This window comes from Gossypium hirsutum, chromosome D11, assembly GCF_007990345.1.
Source record: "Gossypium hirsutum isolate 1008001.06 chromosome D11, Gossypium_hirsutum_v2.1, whole genome shotgun sequence".
In the NCBI taxonomy this organism is placed as follows: Eukaryota; Viridiplantae; Streptophyta; class Magnoliopsida; order Malvales; family Malvaceae; genus Gossypium; species Gossypium hirsutum.
The window spans coordinates 68,387,918-68,407,059 of NC_053447.1; the positions used below are offsets into that span (position 1 = coordinate 68,387,918).

General features: G+C 29.1%; 1 non-coding gene across 1 annotated transcript; it reads right to left on the reverse strand.

Annotated features, from left to right (window-relative positions):
* Positions 1–18,749: 18,749 nt before the first annotated feature.
* TRNAM-CAU (transfer RNA methionine (anticodon CAU)) lies at positions 18,750–18,821 on the reverse strand. Its single transcript has one exon. It is a non-coding gene; the product is annotated as a tRNA-Met (tRNA).
* Positions 18,822–19,142: the final 321 nt, after the last annotated feature.

Genomic DNA, 19,142 nt, shown 5'->3' on the forward strand with positions numbered 1-19,142 from the left:
AAGTCCGTATAACAAAAGATAATCTAATTCATACTTCAACCGAAAGAGTGAAATCCAAGCTCCAGAGTTGCCGTCCAATTCTAAGTCCGGGGATCACTTGAAATGAAGTAGACAAGGTGTGAGCTTTAAGCTTAGTGTGTGACTTGGCCCATAATTTTAGTATAAATATATATACAACAGAACACGAACATGTCATAGCTTATTGGAATTCAAATCATAACATATCTTTTATTATTTTATATCGTATCGGGTTTCATTCTGATCATATCTTATCATATCATAACGTATCATATCATATCATATCATATCATATCATATATCATATCATATCATATCATATCATAACATGTCCTACCCCTATCCGCTACACACCATCTCCGACCAACCAATCACACCACATAGGACTACAAGAGTCCATCCATCCAATCACACCAATTTGTGGCGGTGTTGTAACACCCTAAGAATTTGAGTGTTGTTTGTTCAAGAATTTGAGTGCTATTTGTTAAATTTTGATATAGTTAAGTCTTTGTATTAGTGGCTACGTGTTTTGTTTGTGTGTTAGAGGTTAGGAGTTCAAACCTCACTTTTGGAAAAGTTTGTTATTTTGTTTGACTTGACCCTTATTATTGAACATTTGACATAAGTTTATTTTCGTGTTAATTTTTGTTAAGAATGAGCCTGCTAGTTTAGTGGTTAAGCTTTTATATACTTTCAAGTCTTATGCTCGAGCCTATGCGCATGCATTAAGGAATATTTTTTTGTTACTCGATAAAAGCCTGTTAGTTTTTTTTTGTGTGTTGTTTTTAAAAGTCTCGTTTAACGTTTTTTCTTCTTCTTTTCTTCTCCCCTTCACCGTTCTTTTTTTCATTTTTCTTTCTTTTACTTTACTTTTTTTTTTTCATTCTGCTTACTTTCGTAAACTATTGTCGGGTTTAATTGGAAATTCTACGTTGTTCATTGTTTCGATTGAAAGGTTATTGCATAAGTTCTGTCGTTATTCTCTTTTCTTCGTGCAAAATTTCTTTATTTTTCTTCGAGGTTAGAAATTACAATTGACTGTTTGAATTTTTGTTAATTGTGTGATTGGGGTTTTGTTAGGTGAAGGTCTTGTGAGAAACGTTCCTCCAACGTACTAGTTCTGTAATCCGGTGTTACGTACGAGGTAAGTGGGTGATTTTTGAGTCGGGGTGCTATGTCGAACTTTTTGACACAATTTTGGGTTTGTACGCTAATCCTAGCGTTTTGTTGTGAATAATTGCTTAATTTGGCCTTTGGATTGTCGTTTTTAGGTATATGATTCATTCCGGTTGCTTCCACGCAGAAATTGTACTAGGTGTGTAACGAAAACCCGATTCTTTACGAATTGTGAACGTAGAAAAACCTGGCTATTGACGCCACACGACCGTGTGACAAACCATGTAACTCAATATTTTAGATTTAGGGTTACACGGGATAAGGACATGGGTGTGTGTTCAAACCATGTAACTCACTATTTTGGAATTAGAGTCACACGTGACATTTTGGGTTTTGAGTCGCACGGTCGTGTGTGCGGCCGTGTGCTAGACCGTGTAACTCAATGATTTGAAGCACATGGCCGTGTGATAGACCGTGTGTGATATTAAGATGCCCAGACGGGCGTGTGCTTGGCCGTGTGGACCACATGGGTCAGCCACCTAGGCTGTGTGAATCCACAAGGGCGTGTAGGCCGAAAATCAAAATTTTTCCTTAGGGTTGTAATCGCCGTTCGAATTGAACGTAGGCCTACCGTAAGGTTTGTATGATCTGAATTAGACAATGAGACTGCTATCTGATGATCTATTACTAAATAATATGTTATTTATATGTATATAATTATTTCTTTGAAAACGCTGGTGATTACTCTATGTTTTCTACTGTATGAAAGTATAATGAATGCTTTGTTAAATGTTATCTTATTAAATCTTGTTTTTATTGTTTAATCTTGGGGGTTTGAATGTTCTAAACACGGAAGTGTTATTGCAATCGCTAACGCTGGAAGGTGCAATGACAGTTTGAGCTAATAAACATTTTAGCGGAAGTTGAGTAAGGACTAAAGGAATTTAGTCCACTTGTTCTTAATAGTGTCATATTGCCATCAACGGAAGGTGAGGTTAACGTGCATGGTTAAGTCCCAGATTAAATAAAAGAGTGGCGTTTGGTAAGATATACATTATTTTTTATTGGGTTTTTGAGACTTGATCTTGGATCACGCTTCAAAAATCTTCTAGAGTTGATATTGATGGACCAATTAGTCTTATTTCTGTTGGTTGAACAAGGTTGAGAGTAATTTTTTCTTTTAGAATTTATGCAATGTTCTTCTTGATTTCTTCGAGTTCTTATTTTTCATAAATTTCTTAAGATTTTGGAGAAAGATTCTAGCCTTTAGAATCTTTCTTCTGACTTTGATTTTTGAATATTTGGATTTTTGCAGTTGTGAAGTTGTGTTGAATGACTTGGAGGTGAATCATTATTATAATGTATGTTAGTCAAGTAAAGGAGAGATCTTATAGAATATAACTTCTTAAACTCTTTTATTTTTTATTTCTCTCATATTAATTTAAATTAATTAAAATCAAATAATACTAATATGATACCTTTATAAAATAGTTTTAAAAGGATGAAATTTCTTGGTTTATATCTTATTAATCAATTTAATTTATTTAGAGACAAAAATGCTCCATATTAGATTTGAACTAATATTTAATGCCTAAACTAAAGGTTAGATTGATGAAATGACCTAATTGAGACGTACTGATATTTTTAAGATTCAATTAAAACTTTATGAAATTTTGGGACCAATTTAAAATATGGGTGATAATTTGGGATTTTGATGAAATCAACCCTTTTTAAAAAAAGATAAAAGATTTTATTTTACATATCCTTTTTTAAGTGAATAAAAATATATAAAAATAAACTACAATTTATTATATTGCAACCAGGGTATCCAACACTAGTAGCGGTGACTAATCTTCTTGTCTTAGGCGCTCTCCAAAAAAGTAAACATCTGGTCATGAAATATGCTCCATTCCCATGAGTGGAGGTCGAACCCTCGACCACGTAGTTAAGGGATGAGGTAAACAACCGTTACATCACACCTCATGGTTAATAAACTAAAATTTTTACAAAAATATATTTTTCAAAGCAAATTGAATACAAATGAAGAAAGTTTGCAGATGAGTTGATTTTTAGTTGATAGTCATTATTATTCTAGATTTAAAAGGCCCAGTATCATTAAAATCTTTTTTTACAATGTCTACTTCTACTCGTAACAGCTCCTCCATCTTTAAATGGAAAGGAAAATGCTCTTAAACATGTACTAACCCACGTTTTCCTTGTTACTACAATTACAATAGTATCAATTTAGCTAAAACTCAATCAATATCGTGTTAGCATAATTAAGATTTGGTGTTTATATATATAGTAATAATATGTTTTATATTTGCATTTGTTGATTATGGTTAGAGGTTGTCTATGGAAGAAAATGAAACAAGTATAAAAAGACATTAATTGGAGACAATAGCCGGATGATTTGCATTGTGTTAGAACATTTTACATCAATGAACAAGAGAACACTATAGTGTGATTAATTGTTAGCTTTTTATATTCATAAAAATCCAAAGGAAGAAAATTAATTAAACGACAGTTAGAATTTGAGTTAGGTCTATGTTTGTTCTTGGAACAGTGTAACAACACATCACAAAAGGACATAAACAGTAGTCTTTGTTGAAAAGGGGAGCTTACCAAAATTAAGGCATCACAAATTTTCAACTTTATTTGACTCACCTGTTTCTTTTAAATATATGGAATATTTGGGTGACAAGACATGTCTAATTTAGGGTTTATTTGGATGAATATTTAAATATATGTGAAAATTTTTTTTAGGTTTTTTTATACAATATTAAGTTAGGAGTGAAGGCAGAAAATTATTTTAGGAGAATTATAAATAAATTATAAATTTTTGGAGTATTTAAGTGTAATTTTATCATTATACTAATTTATAATTTCATAAACTTTAAAGGGACTAAAAGATATATTTATTGTTGGCCTGCCCCTATCTACGTCATGATTGGGGTGAAAATAAGGTAACATAATTGAAATTTATGTCAAACGAGTGTCCGATATAAACCAAAACATATTTAGCGGATTTTTATTTGATATAATAATAGTGTATAATTCTATAAATTGTTAAAAGAATTTTCAATTATTTTTATTTTTATTAAAATTTAAAATTATTGATGATATATGATTTATTCACCGTGCATGAACTCAAATACAAACACATTTAATTGGTTTGACATGGATTTAGAATTTCTTTTTTGAAATTCAACTTTTTATGTAGATAATCAATTAATTATGGAAATAAGTTTGAAAAATAAACTATATAGTAAAAGTTGGAAAAACAAAATATCCTAAAAATATCTTAGTGATGTTTTGCAATAAAAACAAATTAATCAATAACAGAATCATTACATTAATGTAGCAAAAAACAATGCAATTCTTTGTCTTGTTTCCACATTAATATCCCGTTGTTTTCTTGTCTAAGAACATCAAAATCATGATAATATGTAATTAAACTCAAATTGTTCTAATTGATGTTTGTTATTAACTATAAAACATAACTACTAATTGACAACCTCTTTTTCTTAGGAAACGAAGCCCAATGACAATCAAAACTTCGTATCTTCTAACATTGTTTTATAATTTGACTCAACCTAAACTAACTTTGTTCTAAGAACTTATAAATTCTAGGGTTTCTTACAACTTAATATTTAATGAACGAGATAACAAATTTTAAATAATAATGAACTAGAAAATTATAACAATTCTAGGATTTTATTTTATTATTTTATGAATGGACCCTTGTTTTGTTGCATGTATAAAATAAAACAAATTTGATACTTTTAGATATGAAATAAAAATATTATGCATATATTTAGGGTTTAATATGTAATTTGGTATTTAAGTTTGTTACTTTTTTTTAGTATGGTACTTGTGCTTTTTTGTCCAATGATACCTACTTGAAGGTAATAGCGTTAGAGATTGTTAAAGTTTATATACCATGCTCCACAAGTAGAATCTCTATAGAATTGCACTTTTTCTGTTTGACATTGATTAGAATAGAGTTTTTCAAGCTTTAAATAGATGTGTATCATTCGTTTTTCAACATTAATGAATTTCTTCTTCTCTGCCTGTGGTTTTTTTCCTCGAAAGGGTTTCTACATAAAATCTGTATGTTCTTATTTTTCCTTATTTTGCGATCATTCAATCGCCATTATCAATGTCTATTATAACAATGTTTAAGTCGAGTTTCAGAGTTGATTTTTTATGAAAGTTAATTGCTAATTATATTATTAGATGAAACATTGATGAGACTGTATTATCAACTATAGAAACTAAAGTAAATCATATTGATGAGACAGTATTTGACAAATTAAACAAATTTACAATTGAAAAAATCATGAGACATTCAAACTTGATAATATTAGTAATTAATTTTCATCAAATCAATCTTAAAACTCAAATTAAATACTAAAAACTTCACCATCACTTTTAGATACTAAAATTTATTACTTTAGCCAAATATATGTATCACGCTGAACAAAAAATAACACAAATATCAAATAATATATTAAACTTATATTTAAATATAGTTAACATGATTGGTTTAATGATATATTTTATATTCGAGTTTAGGGTTTAATGTATTTAATTATGTATAGTTAATTTATGTTTATAAGATTAATATAAAAAGGAAAATATTTGTATGTTTTATTGTTTGATGAAGACACAACTCATGTGGCAGAGTCATTATCGTGTAAGTGGGTTGTTATTTCATTACTTAAATATTTTATTTTTCTTTGTAAGTCCCACTTTGGCAATCGAGTATAACTAAACTGTTATCTTTAATAACGAAATTTGTAATCCAAAGCTACAATCAGACAAAACTTAAGAAGGAAATTATAGAAATGACCGATCTCCATTTCATCACATTCATATCTTTACTAAGATGATATTATATTTCAATTTAATCCTTAGAGAACGTCACCCACTAAACCTAAAAAAGGAAGGGCTTATTTCAATGAAAAGCCCTCCAACTATACCCTTTTTTTAGTTAGGTATCTAAATTATAATTCCATAATCATTATAAGCCCCAACTGTTACCCTTCGTTAAAAAAAATTTTAAACCAATCAAATTATGACATGTGACATATTTTATTATTTACTTATTTTTTTTCTTCATATATTTTCACTTCTTTTTCCTTTCATATTCTTTTTCATTTCATTTCTCTTTCCTTTGTTTTCCCCCCTTCTTCTTCCCACTATTTTTCAAATCCTGATTATGGATGCTCAACAGCCAAACTACGGGTTAACAAATCAATCGGCCACTGTTGAAGAAAAAGAATAAAGAGAGTCGAAAAAAAAGAGAAAGAGAAAGAAAATCTACAGGACTGTGGAAAGAAAAAGATAGGAGAAGAGAAAAGAAAAAAGAAAAAATGGAAAAAAGAATGTGAAAGGAAAAAGAGGAAAGAAGAAAAGAAAGAAAGAAAAACCAATGCAAGATTGTGGGAAGAAGAAGAGAGAAAGGAGAAAAGAAAAAGAAAAAAATTTAAAAAAATGTCATGTGTCGACTCTTGATTGGTTAAAGGGTTTTTTTAAACAGAGATAACGATAGGGGCCTATAATGGTTACATAATTGTATTTTAGGTACCTAGTTCGACAAAAAAAAATTAGGTACTTAACTCAAAAAAGTGAAATAGTTTGAGGGTTTTTCATTCAATTAAGCAAAAAAAAAACATTTTTCCATGAAGCACATAAAGGAATCAATATTAGCTACCAGTATGATTCTATGCTACATTTTTCATTTTTTAATTTTTTATGATTAGAGTCCTGATTATCCAAAGTGTTCATGGTGGTGTTTGGAGTGTTGTAGTACAACATAAGACACTTTCAAACAAATGTATAAAACAATAAACACATAAGAGTTGTTTACGGAGTTCAATGAACAAATCTACGTCTAGGGAACTTTGCCTAAATAATTAATTCAATTGCAAGTCAATAGTACAATCCAATTAATTCTAAAATTATAGCAACCTTAGTGTTGTACACTTCTAAGTGGACTCACACATAAGAAGCCTCATGTTCTCAAACACCTTTCCACCGGAGGTTGTAAGCACTTCTCACAAGAAGGAAATGATATCAACAATGCATCAAAACTCTTCCTATTCAAAACTCATGATCATCGCTCCACGCAGAGCTTCCCATAACTATCTCTTCTTCAAAGTAGCCAAGAAGAAGATGGAGAAGAGAAAAAGGTAAAAAAAAAAATGAGAAGAATTCTCTCTCTCGAAGTCTTTTCCTCGACTATATGTATACCCCCTCTCTCACAGTCATCAACCATTTAGGAACCATCCATTGACAATCATTTTGTCCCCCAGTAAAGGACCGGCTGGTTCAAATTCAACTGAACCATAATCTATTCTCAACCTTGTCCAATTTTGTTTCTAACTTTTCCTAATTTTCCAAAAGAGGCTGCTAGCTTATGATATCTTTCAATTTAACCCCTAAATCATCCCTAATTTTCGGGTTTAAAGGAAACCGGGTGTGACAAAGCGTATAGCAAATTATTATTCTATACCTTCATACATCAAATAATAATGGAAACTAGAAAATCATAACAATTCATCAAATGAGTTTAAATAACCAAAATTAGATTAACTCCTCCTTAAGTGTTGCATCTTCAAATCATCAAGTAAAACTACTTAAAATCTTAACCTCCGTAATAAAATATCAGAAAAGCAGTAGCATAGTAGACTATCATAAACTCAAAAATTCATCAAAGGTCTGATACATGACTATATTTGCATCTTCTCTTTTTTGTTAGAAATGCCCAAAGAGGTGACTTCTCGTTAGAGGGAAATAACCAACATCCATAAGAAAACCAATACAATAAAGCAACATGAACAATAAACCAAATTCATAGGTTTAGCAGTAGAATCAAAGTACTAGAAGTAGTTATACATACCTTAATCATCACAATTCAAATGTCCAACCCAACCATGAATTAAGGACGATGCTGATAGGAGGCAGGTAGGAGGCTTGGCCCTTCCACAATGGTAAAATTTCCTCTTAATCTTTTTAAAATTCTGAAATCATAAGTTAATACAAGGGTAAAATTACAATTTGACCTCTAAACTGATAAAATTTCAATTTGATCCCTTTAAAAATTATGAAATAATAAGTTAATATAATGATAAAATTATACTTCAACCCCTTTAAATTTTTATAATTCAATTATGCCCCCCAAAAAGAAGGGCTTTATCCCTGCCACCAATCATCACCTCCTATACTTCTTCCCTCTTTTTGTCAAAAAAGGGGCCAAAGTGAAAGCTCCCCCTTAGTAGGATGACACATATAGATCTTTTTCTTTCCTTACATATTCTCTAGTCAACTTTCTTTATCGCTAACTAAAGTGACAATGTCTTCATTATTAAGTTCATTAATACTTGGATCAAGTGTCTTAGTAGACGGTATAATATCACCAATAATAGGTATACTACTCTCATCAATAGCTGGTATAACAAGTGTTGCAATAGTAGGAATGTGTTTAGTTTCAGTTTCATTGTCCTCAAGAATTTCATGTGAGACTTGTCTTTCTTGATTCTCACATTCAATATTCTCATTAATAACATCATTAATTGTAAGGGTATGAGGGTAGTGATAACAACAAAGACGAATCATGAGCCTTTAAATTAGATTTTGCATTAATGAAGAGAGTAAGAATACATAATATTTGGGTAATCATTGCATATAATAAAATCATCGAAATTTTTTTAACTCAACCAAGTCATGAACCCATCCAAAAAGGAAAATAAAAACTTCATATAAGGTAATTATTAAAAAAAATTCTTAGTAAAATGACAATGTTTTATTTTCCATTATACACCTATAAACAAGTCATATTCCACATACCTCTAGCCATATCCTATTTTTTTTGTGACTTCTCTCTAGTTTGTACTCCCTCATTTAGGTTGTCGATAACATTATCTAGAAGATGGTTTTTACTAATCTTTGGACCATTAAAGAAAATAGATTGGCCATTTTCAATTATTGTGCATTAAATGTGTAAGGCTCGAAAATATGAATAAGGGGTAAATTGGTGTTTTAAAAAATTTCTAGAAACTTTTCTAAATGATAAGAAAATGAAAGAAAAGCTTGAACACTTCGGTTTATAATGGTTTGACTCCAATTGCCTATCTCCTCTACCTTAGCTTTCCACCATTAAAGATTTCTCAAACTATTATAATTAATACATTTCAAGGAGAAGGTATAACTTTTACAAAACTATCTCCAAACTTTTCTAAATGGTAAGAAAATGAAAGAAAAGCTTGGACATTTTGGTCTATAATGGTTTGGCCCGAATTGCTTATCTCCACTACCTTAGCTTTCCACCATTAAGGATTTCCCAATTCACAATTAGAATTAATATATTTCAAGGAGAAGGTATAACTTTTACAAAACTATCTTTTTCTTAAGGCTTAGATAGAACCTTTCCCCTTAGCTTTTATGGCTAAACTAGAACCCTTCTTAGTTTTATGGCTTAACTAAAACCCTCCTAATTTACAATTGGTGATATGAATGAGAGTAAACAAAGAGACCTCTACAAGATGTGTTTACAAAAATTAAGCTTTCAATGAAATGAAATGAGAGTGATAAAAGATCTAACAATAAAACCTCTACAAGATTTGAATACTTTTCTCTTGATCTTGATGCTTAGATACATTTATCTTTAGTCTTGAAGTGTTGTTAAAGTGTATTTATACCATGGAACAAGTTTGTGGATGTTTATGGTCCTTGGGGATGAATTCTTGTTGTTGGAAGCATTAATTCCGAGCTTAAAAACGGTCCTTGCAACATATGTCTCAAGACATGGCAAGATATATTAAGACATGACTGAAAAATAACCATTATATACTTGTTGGTAGGCTATTTCGAGAGAAAGACTGGCTTATGTCTCGAGACATGTCTCTAGATATATTAGGCAATGTCTCTAGACTTGCATACCAAATTCCCTTAAAAACTTTTGAAAAACCTTAGAACACTTTGGTATGAACCCAAAAACATTTAGATAAATTAAAATACATTTAAAACACATTTTTTAGTATATTGCAAGTCTTTGAAAATGTTTGATAAAATTTTCAACCATATTTTCACCAAATGACTTAGGAAATATAATACATATATATAAAATTTATATTAGTTGATGAGGGAATGACTCCTTCGGGAGAAGTCTTTAAAGTGTCGTCCTTGAGGATTCAACCTTTGTTCCTCAACAACAGAAGGTATTTTCTCTTGGGGGAGGGTTTTGTCCCCCACTCCACGAAGAGTCATAGACGGTTCGTGGAGGGGAGTGCCTCAACCGTATGTGGACATACAGTCACCCACCAAGAGGCACCGTGAGCGTCTCGCCCTTAGTGGGATTTGAACCCCTGATGATGAGTTTTTTTAAGGAAAACAATACTGGTTGCCATCACAGCCACAACTTCAAATTTTGATGATGAGTTTTAGCGAAGTGCTATTGCTGATATTTTTTCTTGAAACTTTAAGAAAGACTTGATATTTGAATTTGAATTTTTGGAAAGGCTTTTCTTGGGAGCCATTGAAAATTTGATGAACTTAAAATTCGAAGAAAAGAGATGAATGGCAGAAATTGCCTCACCAAGTGTGTCCAAAATTTGTATACACAAAATTTGCTTAAAAACTAAAACCTAAAAAGTGAAAGGCAAACAAAATAAATTTTAGTTAAACTTGAAAGTTACAACCTATGTGTGTTTCTTGAATACAAAGAATTTTTTTTATTCTTTTCTTGCATGAAGCTTCAATCTAAAGATCATCTAGACTCAATCTTAGATGAATACCATCTCTTTCAAGGGTCGTCAAGACTTGGTCTTAAAAATAGGTGTAGAAAGTTATTTTCTTGACTTTGCTTGAGGATTGATCAATAGGTCTTTGAGACTTGCTATTAAATTAACAAGAGTCACTTAAAGAGTTATTGAGACCTGATCTTGAGGAACAAGTTTGACCTCCTTTGAATTGACGGGATAGGATTGGAGTGACTTCTAATCCAATGACCTTTAAGACTTATCTTAAATAGCTGAGTTTGCTCCAATAGTCTTTTATGCTTGATCTTGAAGAACATATTTGATCTCCTTTATGTAGCAAGAACATGATTGAAGAGACCTTTGTCACAAGGGTCTTTGAAACTTTATCTTGGATTTGTTTCAAGTGTCATTGCTCTTGAAGATAGGTTTTGCCTCTTTATTTTGGAAAATTAAGACCAAAGGGTCCCCAACTCATAAATAGGAGGACAATGCATTTTAATACACTCGAACCTACGTCCTTCTGCATTAACAATAATACCTATGCCAATCGAGCTAAGACTCAATCCACTCAAGTTATCTCTTTTTTAACATTCTGCCAAAAGCAGTGTTGCTTTTATCTTGTTTTTACATCAAAATCATAAACAAATTAATTTCATTGATATTAACTACATATATAACATAACGAACATTATCCCAATGACAATCAAACCTTCGTATATTCAACCCTAAACTTTATAATAATTTGACTAAACCTTAAACTAACTTTGTTCTAAGAAATTATAAATTTTAGGGTTTCTTAAAAAGCAATAGCAATAAAAAGGAAGAAATTAACGAGAAAGAAAATGACTTAAATCATAGTTTAGTGCTGAATGCCGTTAGCATAGTTTCTGGGAAGTCAATTATCTTTGTGTCCCACCATTTTACTCTCTTGTCTAACTATAGTTTCCCCCATCACCCATTGTTTTTTTCCACTTTCATTGCTTGATGGGCCAACCCTTGTTTAATTTGTTGCATGCATTTATAACTTTAGCTATCATAAAAGATTGATTAGGTTGGTTATTTCGGGTTTTAACTTTTTTTAATTTATTTTAGGTTTGAATAATTTTGAGTTAGGGTTAATTTCGGATTCAGATTATTTTGAAGGTTGTTTGACACTTTAGTTCAAATAATTTCAGGTTATTTGTAGGGACGAAACCAGAAATTGTATTGAGGGTTGAGATAAAATCGTAAACATTTAAGGAGGTAAAGTATTAACTTACTAATTTTGGAGGGTTGAAATTGTAATTTTTTTTGTTTAACCAAGGAGTTAAAGGACATAAATTAAATTATTAGCTTTTGAGAAGGCTAAAAGTACAGTTTTTCCATTTAATCCTAATTTGAGTCAATCCTGGTTTAGGTCATAATATTAGTAATAGTTTTGCACATGGTGTGGGTTCTAGTCCTTGATGAAAACAAGACTAATGTGACAGCATTGTCATTCTCGAGAAAGTGGGGTTGTTATTTCATCATTTTTTTTATATTATTTCTTTGTTTAGCAGTCCATAAAATCAGAAGAAAAAAAAGAAACCCTAATAAAGCTTAGCAAATATTCCTAAAATTGAGCATATCAATTTGTAATCCAAAGCTACAATCAAACAAAATTTAATAACGAAATTATAGACATAACCGATCTCTATTTTATCAAATTAATATATATTTTTTCAATTTAATCCTCTAGATTCTTAGAGAATTTCACCCAATCAACCTAAAACAATAAGATATTGAATTTTTATCCAAAGAGTAGTCCTTATCATGGTAGTTATTTGTTGAAAATATATATTCCTACTATTTGCAGATGTTGCTGAAGATATGAGTTCGAATTTTGTCATTGTTCATTTCTCTCTCTCGATATTGTATTTATCAAGAAAGAAAATTGTATATATTTTTAAGGGATAGTTCAATTAAAAATGTTCATGAGCTAGCTTGGGACGGGGTTGAATCGAACTTATTTATAGCATTAGTATACCTAAAATATCCAAAATTTACTCGAATCGCCCATATATTTAAATGAACCAAAACCCATATTATTATTTACAACTATTTTTTATTTAATATTGAATAATTTAATTTATATTTTATTTTATTAAAAATTTAACTACAAGCAACTTAACATATTTTTTAATATTAAAATATCATATCATATAACTTTTATAATTTATAAAAGTAAAATTGTATAATGTATTAAATAACTATATAACAAGTCGAGTCAAATTCAAATTTTAAATGTCAAAATTCAAGTTTAATCCACATGTTAAATAAGTCTAATTTTTTTTCTCATAGTTCATTTTTCATGTATATATAGTATTTTTGTTCAAACTCTTATAAATATCGAGCAAGGTTTGTTCGGAAAATGAAATTCGATCTAAAAAATAAAATCAAACAACATGAACAGTGTTATCTTATCATAAAATTTAGAAAATCAATTTAATTTGTGGTCCCTTTTAAATCATGCTATGAATATGATGCAATACCCAAATTTGATAGTCTTTTTTTTGTGAGATTTATTTTTATTAAAAAAGATATTGTCGGAAAATTTATAATTAGCCAACACTAAAATCATTTTTCCCCTTTATGATTTTGACTTGATTCGTTATTTTGCCTGGTTCATGTATCTTTTCTTCATCTTACTATCAATTGTCGCTCAAGTTATTAATTATATAAATGGTTACTTAATTATGTTTATATTTTGATTTTGGTCATCTAATTTTTAAAATTTTCAACTTAAGTATTAACGTTTGAATTCGTTTCTATTTTGGTCTTTTGTCGTTAAATTGATTATAGGAAGCTTTTTCTAATATAATAATACATTTAGTCATCAATACTTATATATTTTATCGATTTGATCATAATGCTAAATAATTCAATAAATCTAACCCTTTACATTTACAAATTCTATCAATTTAATTCTCAAGCTCCCTAATCAAAGCTTTTATATTTTAAAACAAAAATATTTTACATCTATAAATTTGTAAAACCCTCCAAAAAAAAAAACTCTCAACTAACCCAACCCAACCCAATAACCTTAAAACCAACCCATTAACCCTATGTCCCAATCAATTAAACCGATTGCTCTCCCTTAGACATGATATCCTAAAATTATATCATGTCATTACTTAGAAATCTTGACAGAATCCGAGTCTGAAATACCAAAATAGAAACAAATACCAAATTCAAAATCCAAAACTTACATTAACTAAATAATAAAATTGATCAAACCAAACCAAATTGAATTAAAAAAATTGTGAAAAGCTTGTCTAGTCAGAATCTCCTGACTCACCAACTTATCAAATTCAAGTGCAGAAAAGGCAACCAACAATTTTTTTTTTATTAACCCAGAACCCAACTTGAAAGGAAAAAAAAATAGAAGTAGCCAAAGAACAAAGAGATAATGGGATGGGTTGGGCAAATGTTTGTGAAGTTTAGTTGTAGTTTTGTCCCTTCTTTGTCTCCAAATAACAACATCAAACCGCAGCAATTGTTGAAATTATTGAAAGGGAAGCCTATTGAGGTGATATATATATATATGCTTCTTTATTTGACTATATGTTAGATCTAATGCCTTGTGACATAACATCAACTTACATCCCATTAAAATTTATACACTAGTTTTCTTTTAGATGTTACTTTTGATATATATTATCTGTCAAGTGTTTTAATCTTATAAGTAAGTCTTTATTTTATATCATCACATGTTCCATTTTTTTAATATTTATTTTTTTATTACATCTTAAATTACATGTGTTTTTGTTTGAAATAAATTTCAAAATTATATATGAATCTATGAATTTTGATTTTATATAATTTTATACGTGAGATTTTTGTTTGATTCAATTTTTACAATTATCATTATACAATTCTTTTATGTTTATCTAATAGATAAATAAATTTATATTTATTTCTTTAAATGTGAACAGTTAAATTGAAATTAATTTTTTTTTTGTATTTGTTTAAACTATAAACAAAATTTTATGTATATAATTACATTAAATTAAAGTTCATATATTAAATTTCGACTAGTGATTTATTTATTTTTTTAAATTATGAAAATGTAAAAATGTTTGTGGTGGGGATTGTATGTTAGGTAGATTACCCTATGTGATTCACTCTCAAAATTACAGACATCATCATGATCACCATTTAAAAAATGGTAAAAAAGATCTCTAGAGATACTCATAGGTTAGACTAAATTATACAAAGTATCAATTTTGTAAATAGCTAATTTAAGTATGTTTAGACCTCTCCAAATATTTTTTTTATTTTTAAAAAAATATTTTTTTATTTTAATATATATTTACTACTATTATACTTGCTCTCTTTAATTAAAATTGTCATATTTTGAATTTTAGTAATCGAAATTAATAAAATAAAACAAATAAATTTAATTATAAAACTTTCAAAAAAAAGTTTTTAACCATATGTTATACAAAATAATTAATTAAAATATTTAAAATAATTGACATCAAAGATTAAAAGATTAATCTAAAAATTATCAGTTGTGTCTTTGTTATTGGGACAAATGAATATATATTTTTTTCTTTTATTGAGTTTAGAAACTTAAATAACCTAACATATATATATATTTAATATTTGCACTATAGTATTGTTGAGTATTTTACTGTGTGTCTTCAAGGTGAGGAGAATCGGTATTTATAAGACTATTCATCGAAGTGACGTTTTAGGTAGCCTCCATGCATGCCAACACGTATGTTGTCCTCAACTTAACACGTGTTCATTGATCCACTCGTTTAACTTCACAACCTCTACCCGTGAACACCAAGGGACATGCGAGCTAGCCTCGCGATCCCTCCTCTCGGTCCACAGATCGGTAACGGGAAATATCATAACAAGTATAGTATAAATAATTCTCATACGATACAAATTATATAATATATAAATATATTACAAACTAGAAAATGAGCCAAACGAGGCAAGAATTGGATTCGAAATATTAAAGGTCAAGTCTAATCCATATTTTAAATGAGTTTAATATTTTTATTCATTCACTCCTAAATTTCAAACATGCTTTCACACTTAAACAAATAATCCGATATATAATTTTGTAATTGGATTAGAATTCTGATCGCCATTATTGAAAACTTTTTAAGAGCTTCCTATAATATAACATCTAAATTTTCTTTGTTCTACATTGTCTTGCTACCTATGGTTTTTTTTTTTCAAGTTTAAACTATAAATATCACTTCACTTGATTGACTATCTAATTTACCAAAGGTTCTTTTTCCCATAATTTATCCCCTTATTTCACGTTTGATTGATATTTTATAATAACCAAAACTACAAATTCCTCAATGATGTTTGTAAGTTAGCATTAAGGGAATGAATGTTGACAAAAGATGGCAATAATTGAAGCTGCATCTCATTTGTCTAGCAAGTTTAGCACACAATTAGAGAAACATCTACCTCACTAAACAACCTCCCCTAGGCTTTATAATTAAAAGTGTTCACGGGTCATAGATTGATTGTCTCGATCAGTTCAATTCATTTCGAGTTAAGTTTGAGTTTATATTTTTTAGTCCTGAGTAAATTTGGTCCAATTCATTTTACTGTTTATAAAAAATAAATATAAAAATATTATTTTTTAAATAATAAAATGGATATTTTGAGTAAATCAAAACCTCAATTGGCCCGATCTAACCTAGGAACATTTTTACTATTAACGCACCAAAAGTTTCACCAGGAGATTTGTTTTTATTGCTACCATTTTCCTCTTCTCTTTTTCTCCATTACTACAACTTGGGCAGGAAGTACATATATACCTAACTTCATTGTCTCTTTGCATTTAGGGGAATGAATTTTTGACAAAAATGGAGTAAAGGTCGGCAAAATGTGGTTAAAATTGCATTAATACACTGAATCAGGGTAATTTGATTAATCCAATTCGATTGATTCAGTTTTAGTTTTGATTCAGCTGAAGGAATGATTAAATTATGTTGCGTCAATTGATTGTCAATTTTTGTATCTATAATGAAATTAACCGATTTTTATATGAATATATTAAGAGAAGATGTTTGGTACTCTATCTGTGGAGTTTTTAGACTTCACAAGTAAGGTCGAGGGAAAATATTTGGTAAACTATATGTGGAATAAAAAATATATACTTTTAATGTATCAAATATTAATCCATATATTAAATTTATATATTTTTTAAATTTATTTTCAAAACCCAAATCCATTATTATATTCCCAAGCCCATATAAATATATCCAATATCCAATATTCAAAACTCAAACCTAACCAAATCCAATCAAAATAATAATCTTTATTGTTTTTTTTAATTGTAACATTCCCCCAAACCCAAATCCAATAATATAATATTTCTAGTTTTTTTTTTTTCAATTAAGTAGGTTCATCGATCCAATTGATCCGACTTAAGTTAGTTTGGCTATTATGTATATATGTTATAGTTTTTATTTTTTGGAAGGTCGATTAAGTCAATGTACTTATTGTATATTCCTAAAAACATATTTATCTCATATTATTTTATGTGAGTTCAGAGGAAGTGTTATATATGACTGTGCGTGTCATTTTTTATTAAAAAACATATATATTTAAAGTATCATACTTTTATATTTATATCCAAATATACATATAGATATATGTATATAAGTATATATATATATATATCGGACACAATAACAAACACAAATATTTTAAAAAGAATCGGAACAAAATAAAAATGATATAAGTAGATTCATATATTGTGTATCTATCACTTTTTCTGATGTCTTGGTAGTAAGGGAAATGAAATTACAAAACATTAGTTCTAACAGGCTACCAATTTTTCATTACAAGGATTGATTTAAATCATCATGCTTCAATTTTCCAGACAATCTTTTTGCCAAGTACAGAAATGCCAATAATTTGTTATGTTGTAATTATGAAGCTTTACAAAAAGACATTAATTTAGAACAGTTCATGTGGGACATTGTTATGTTCTATTACTGCTTTAGAGATAGTGCAATCCCTTAATATCATGCATTTTAGATCCATTGTAATGCATATTCTTTTAATTTTAATAACATTTAAACTCGAAATTGATATCAACTGAACATTTATTTATCTTTGATAAAATCGTTGTCTGTTGATATCACCTCAACCTCGTATTCCGCCTTAAATCCCAACGTTAGCTTGTAGACATAGTTGTACAAACTGGCCAACTTCTAACATGGTATTTAGGTCTCAACATTGAGTATTAACTTAATTTAGTTAATTTATTTTTATTTTTCTCATATGATTTATACAATTTAAAATTTTTGGCTTTAATTATGATTTTAATCCATCTACTATATTGAATTTAAGATTTAACCCTTCTAGTTTTTTGGAATAAATTTTTTCAGACTTATATTTTAAATAATTTAATTTCTCTATTTTTATAAAATCCAAATTCATAGCACCGTTACTCTCTACCATTAAAGTAATAACATGAACTTGTTATTTTGTCAAATAATCTAAGACCATGTAATTTAATGGACCATATTTATATAATAATAGATTACATATTAGTAGAATGTTGAAGGGTTTTTATTTATTTATTTATTTATAAATCACACCATTTCCATAACAACAACTAACGTTCTCAATTCAGACCAAATAATAATATTATAAAAATAAAAAAAATTAAATTAGGAATTAAATTATAAATTTAATTATAGTGGAGGAACTAAAATTAGAAGTAGAACTATTTCATGAGTTGAGTGTATTAGAAAGCTAATCATTACACTTGGCCCACATTTGTGAACCGGCCCGGCCCAGAAAAAAATTGAAATGAAAAATTTCAAAGGAAGCCTCTCTGGTTATCAGAGCCAGGTTTCGATCCTGGGACCTGTGGGTTATGGGCCCACCACGCTTCCGCTGCGCCACTCTGATTAGTTGATATTTGAATAATTCAAAATCTAATATAGACAGATCTGAAAAATACTAACTATGGATAATAGGTAAAATGACCTCTCTAGCCCCTCTTGATTTCAATATTGAGCAAATTGGTCCCTCTCAAAAAAGTCAGAACAGTTTAATTATTGTCAATTTTGAAAGTGAACAAATAATGACAATTAATCACAACATTAATAATTTTCATCAATTTTACATAAATACGAGTGGTATAATAACAAATTTAGCTCTCATAATTTACACATTTTGTCAAATTGATTATGATTTAACAGATTTAGCATGCAAGAACTGTCGTAAATG